Below are 6,302 nucleotides of genomic sequence, written 5' to 3'. Positions count from 1 at the left end.
TTTTTTTTTTTTTTTTTTTATTACCGGTGCCATTTTCTTTTCTTGTCTTGTCACTACAGCATTAGCTAGATTGGAACTCGAGAGTGAGACCCAATATGGCTCAGCACTAAATTTACACCATCATCGATGACCTGCTCCTGCGTGTATCTTAATATCATAGAAATTAAGACAAATGATTTATCAAGCAATGTTTATAGCAATAACTACAACAGAGCACAGACCTTTAACAAAAGGTCAGTTGATGCTGAAATTGCAAATATTAAATTGCCAATTGCTTTTTTTGTTATGGTTCCATTACATTCTTACACAGGTTACTTCTGGGTTAATGCAAACTGACATTGATCAGTCCACTATTAATCGTATTACCGGTCTGTTCTGTATGCTTTCACTTTCATGTTTACAACTGCACTCATAACCATGATGTGTTTTAGTTCATGCCACTCTTTTCTGGTCACACTTTGTTAGTTTTTTTTTTTTCTTTTTGGTTTAAATGTCAATGCAAATATTCCCCCAAAAGCACCTAACATGAAATGAGATTCTTTGTTTAAATAAAAAGACTAACCAGAACTTGATGTGAGCTTTGTAAAGTCCTCGCACAAACCTACGAATGTACCACATTGATTTCCAAAGTCACTTTGTTTTATTGCATTACTGCATCTCAATTTTGTGTTGAGCTGCATACAATAAGCGGTGAGTAAAATGCACTATTATAGTGAGATAACCTTTTCTATTCTATTTATCCAAAAAAAAAAAAAAAAAAAATCCATCAGGAAACTTTTATCTTGAAGATTGCAAAACAAAAATCCTGTTTGTTTTGATGTAGGTGACCTGAGTGACACAAGCGTCATAGCGACAGCTGTTTTCATTCCCAGTATGCGTTGCCGGTACGTACAATTCGTCACAGCTTGCACCATACTAGTGATGTTAATCACGACCCAACACCTCCATACACATCCCATCTGACGGCTTGAATTCTTTGGAACGTTCACCTATTAAAACTCAGTCGGTCCACCAAAAGAAAAACTGTTAGAGGTTGTTGTAAATCCATGAGTGCAGGCTTCTTGCTGTGCAGCATAAATTGAGATTAGAGAGATTAGACTTTAATGCTTCCTAATGTCTGAAGCGTCCAACTCGGGCATACTCCTTCCCATCTCTGTCACTGTCTCTTCTCAACCGCTTGGGCCCGTTGTTTGCTACCATGAAGGCTCCTTTTGTCCTGCTGCTGGTCCTCTCTCTGGCTGGCCACAGTAAGTTTGGAATAACACTGTGGAAGTGGTCCCTCGCTCTATCGCAGTTCACCTTTCGCAGACTCGCTAGATTGCTGATTTTATTTTCAAATGCAATCCTGCATGCTGCTCACATTGTGTACTAATTGACTTCCTGAATTTTTTATATTGTAGTTCTGCATGCTGTTTGTATTTTTTACAGCTCACAAACCCGCATTGTGTCCTAATTGACTTCCTGTGATTTTTTTACAGTGTAGTTCTGCATGCTGGGTTTTTTATGCGGTGTACCACCGCCCACCACCCTTTGCATTGAATTCTGCATCATGTTGGGCTAAAATAACTTTGAATCCATCTGCTCCATGACATGTCTCCCGAGCAGGACAGAATTTGTCAATTTGACCCACATAACAGGAAGATTAAAACAATTTTTGACCTTTGTTTCATTATAAAATTAATAAGTACCACAACAATAATACTGTATCTTGTTTTTTGTAAAGGTTTAAACTTTGAGCGTGTTTAAATGTGAGACAAGGTTAATGGTGAGGTTTGCAAAAGTTTTCTACTTCACAGATTTCACCTATTGCGAAATAGTTTTGGAACTATAAACAAGGGGACGCTGTAATGGGAAGCAAGTGAGTGTGTACTTGCGTGTGGATCAAAAATGTTTCATTGGAAGTTTAGCTCAGGATTTTTGGATAAAATTCAGTTGGTCAAAAGTGAGAACAACTCTCATTTTGGTTGATATGACATCTTCTCATGGAACAAAAACAATATGAAATATTGTGTAGAGACCTTGTGCTCCAACACCTCTTTATTGCTGGATGCCCAATAGATGCTCGATAGGGTTTAAATCTGGAGACAAGCTTGGTCAGTCCACCACCTTTGGGCAAAGCAATGGCCATCTGGGAGGTGTGTTTTCAAGATGCTTTTCATGCCGGAATACTGCCCTGCTGCCTATATTCCAAAACAACGGGATCATGCGTGTCAATAAGTCAGTATTGGTTGGCATTGATTGTTCTGAACTTCTGCCGGCAGCATTTTATGCGAAACCATGACACGCCCACCAGCATGCTTGACCGTGCAGCAAACTTAGCTGGTTGCTGCATGTGAACCAAAGTTTATCTTGGTCTCATCAGACCACAGGACATGGGTCCAATAATCCATGCACGTCGTCGAATTGTCTACAGTAAACTCTGCTGGCTTTCTTGTGACTCACCATTAGAAGAGGCTTCCGTCTGTGAAAGCCATGCAGACAGACTTGAAGCACTGTGTGGCATGGTCAGATCTTCTCCGGGCCGTTGCCATCTTGATGTAGAACAACAGTTATTACTTTTCAGATCCGCGACTTAATTGACACTTGGTGGAAAAATCTGAAGAAATTTGCGCACTTTATAAAGCCAAATTCAGATGCCATATTAGTTGTACTGTATGTCTTTGGCGTATCGTCTCAAACCAAAATACCCTCCTCAAGTTATCTTGCAAATCAATGGTGCTGGAGTGTGGTGCTCGTGTGAAAAATTTTCATTGTGAAGTTCTGAGAATTGTTTCTATGAGGAAGTTATAAGAAAAATGCCTGTAAGGCTGAGTCAGTTTTGATCGTTTTGATCAACGTTTGTATTTCCCCGGAGAACGATTGTATTCAATGATCAAAGAAAGTTATTCGATCAGTCTTTAAACCTAAAAATACTTTAAATTTTCTGATTTGATAGTAATTTCAAGATTTTACTCAAGTACATATATGTTACAGGCGTTGTAGAAAATAGTCAGCGAAAAATGTGATTAATTATTATTAATGGAAAATTTTGCAATTGATAATTTTTTTTTATCACTAGACAGCAATGTGTGTGTGTGTGTGTGTGTGTGTGTGTGTGTGTGTGTGTGTGTATGTGTGTGTTTCTGTGTGTGTGTGTCTGTGTGTGTGTGCCTGTGTATGTATATATATAAAATATAATGTGTGTGTGTGTGTGTGTGTGTGTGTGTGTGTGTGTGTGCGCGCAGTTAGCCTGCAAACATACACTGGCCACTTCAGCAGGTACAAATGCAATGTCTAATGATATCTAATAAAATGTCAGGTCAGTTCTATCTTTAGAAATATGACAATGCTCAATGTTCAGTGATTGCAGTTTGCTGCCGTATAAGAAGAAATAACATACCGGATGTCATTTGTTTGTGCACATGTACCTAATGAAGTGTCCGGTGAGTGTACATGCTTAGTTTCAAATCAGCTGTTCTCCCCTGTTCTGTCTGCCAAGGCGGTGCCCTGAAATGCCACACATGCGCAGCATCCAGCGAGGATGACTGCAACAAACAAGGCTCCGCCTCCTGCCCGCAGTACGCTGATGCCTGCGCCACCATCACTGGACCTCGTCAGTAAATCCAACAAACATCCACATGAGCATACATATGAAAAAGCCAGGCTGAGTTTCGGAGTTACATCATGTATTTAGTACGCCACCGTCTTCATTTCGTGACATTTCTCATGGCCGTGCTATGTTCTGTAGAGGGATTGCTCCAAGATTTTTTTTCTCTCCTGGGGCTAAAGGCGGGGCTTGACTGATACATATGAGGGTCTGAGAAAAGAATGTATTCCTGGATTTTAGAATATTGAATAAACTGCTGGATGGTCTTAACTTGGGCCGCACAGATTTCTGATGAGGTCATGTAACTAAATATTCAGAGTAGTGACTATGAATTCTGAGATTTTAGGATGCAACTATTTCCCAACCGTTCCACAGTGTCCCAGACAGTGTCCTCTTTTGGAGGATCTTGAACTTTGGACTTTGTGTGACTTCTCTTTCAGACACCGTACTGAAGTCGTGCACCTACAAGGCTTTCTGTGACAAAGCTCACGGTAGCAACTCCGGTGCCAAGATGGAATGTTGTTATGGCGACAACTGTAACGGCCCGCACAGGAGCCACAGCCAGGGAGATCAGCACCGCAGCGGCACGGCAGCTCTGTCCAGCAACCCTGTCCTGCTGCTCAGTGCCGTGCTCTTGCGTATATCCTTCAGCCACATGTAAACACTCCTAACAACACTGTTTATTGTATTCGCCTACGGTGATTCTCTTTTATCACACGATTCAACCACCGCTCCCACTCGCTCTTTCAGCAGTGCCCCACTGAGATTTTTACCACCTTTTGAATGTTAGGATGAGTTCCTGCGTTCCTGTGGTTAAAGCAATTTGAAGAGTGTGAGCTATAAAAAAAAAAAAAGTTATGTTTAATGGCAGTCTTCCAAGCCTAGTCAGTTCATTGTCGCCTCAACAAGTTGGTTCTCATCCACATTTGGTGGGTTCTTTTCTTTCTAAAACTTGGATCTTTATTTTAAACACAGACTGCCATTATGTTTGATGGTGGTCATAATCTGCATATGCACAACATGAACAATGTGTCATTTTTAAAGGCTGCAATATTTTTTTTAATCTGATAACATTTACTAGATCACATTACCTAGTTAAAAAAAAAAACTTTAATTGAAAGTCACACATTGGCTACGTTAGTACGTTCACACTGCAGAGCTTGATGCCCAATTTGGAATTTTGTTTTTTTTTAATCCAATCTTTTTGGTTATAGCTTGTGCTCATTTTCAACTCCAGTCCCCAGTTGGACTCTTCCACAAAACTTACAGTATAGCGTCAAATAAAAATCGGATAATAAGGCCATATCACACAATTCAACAATCAGTAACCAATATGGGTCCAACATGGTGCCCGTGTGCACCAGTTAGCCCCCCAAGGACCACATGAGTAGCCGAGCGGGCCTGTTATAAAATTAGCTCACAAGTGATGGGACATTGTGAATTCCTAGGAAAGTTGTAGAAGTGATCATTTGAATATGTAAACACTTGCAGAGATTTATAGAAAGAAAGTGCGACATATTGATAAAAATCTGATACTACGTTGATAAATCGTTGATATTGTCAGAAAGGGGGAGTTCCATTTAATATGTTCTTAAGCACCGGTTAAGCACCGTATTCAAATCTCATTCGATAAATCCGTTTTTAGTTTCTTGTGCTTGGTATGTTTTTAAATGTTTGTGTCTTTTATTCCTCATCATTATAGAATCTGCACTTGACTACTGTTTGAGCCTCGGTGCATGTCCGTCACTTATTTTTAGTGGTATGTATATTATAATAAGCATGAGCATGAAGAATGGGTTTTTTTCCCCCCTCAAAATTGCTGTGTTTAGTGCTTTAATTGTTTTTATTTGTTTCATGTCAGCTTGTGTAAATAAAAGATACAGTGACGACCATACTTTTCTACACATTTCACTACCGGTACATAATCCACTAGGTTGTCTTGAAGTGACAGGATATGAAATGAGTGGGGTGGATCTGAGGCCCCAATCAGGTCATATGATGTGCTACCACTTCCTCTTAACAGGCAGTCGCAGCTCTTCGCTCAGCAAAAGATGAGCATGATGGAAGACAGCTGGCAAGTATGAAGTGAGGAGCGCGTAGCCTTCATGAGGTGTCTCCAAATGCTCAAAGACGTAATTAAAGACAAGGGGCATCCACATAGTCTCTGTTTTTAATATATCTCAAGCTTTCATCACCCAATTGTGTGCTTAAGGATGGAACTTGTTATGACTTCAGCAACTTTAGTTTTACTATAGCATAATTCACAACCTACTGTCTTCTTCAAAGATAATTAAAGCAAATCGATTGTGTCAAATATTAAAGACCACCAGCAGTGAGGAGTAATGTTGCGTTTATCCATAATTACAATGATGAAATAAAACAAATGGATGTTTACGATGGAGAATTTCAGCTTTAATGTCGGAGGATTCACGATAAGTGGCCACCACACTTTGGAATTACATATTTTTTACAAAAATTAAATTTCAGGGTCTGAACCACTTCAAACTATGTACCCATACCCTCAGGTTTTCCTGTTTGTCATTCCAGAATGAAAAATGAATATTTTGCCATAGTTTAATCAAACCACTACATCTTATTTCCAAACCACTGGGGTGGTGTGCAAAAGGCAAAATCACAAACATTCCCATATCTGTGTATAACAATAATAATAATTTCATAGTAATCATATGGACTGGAACATATGCATTGAGAATGT

Source organism: Hippocampus comes, unplaced genomic scaffold, assembly GCF_001891065.2.
Source record: "Hippocampus comes isolate QL1 unplaced genomic scaffold, H_comes_QL1_v1.1 scaffold322, whole genome shotgun sequence".
Classification (NCBI taxonomy): Eukaryota; Metazoa; Chordata; class Actinopteri; order Syngnathiformes; family Syngnathidae; genus Hippocampus; species Hippocampus comes.
Note: the sequence above shows the minus strand (reverse complement) of the source record.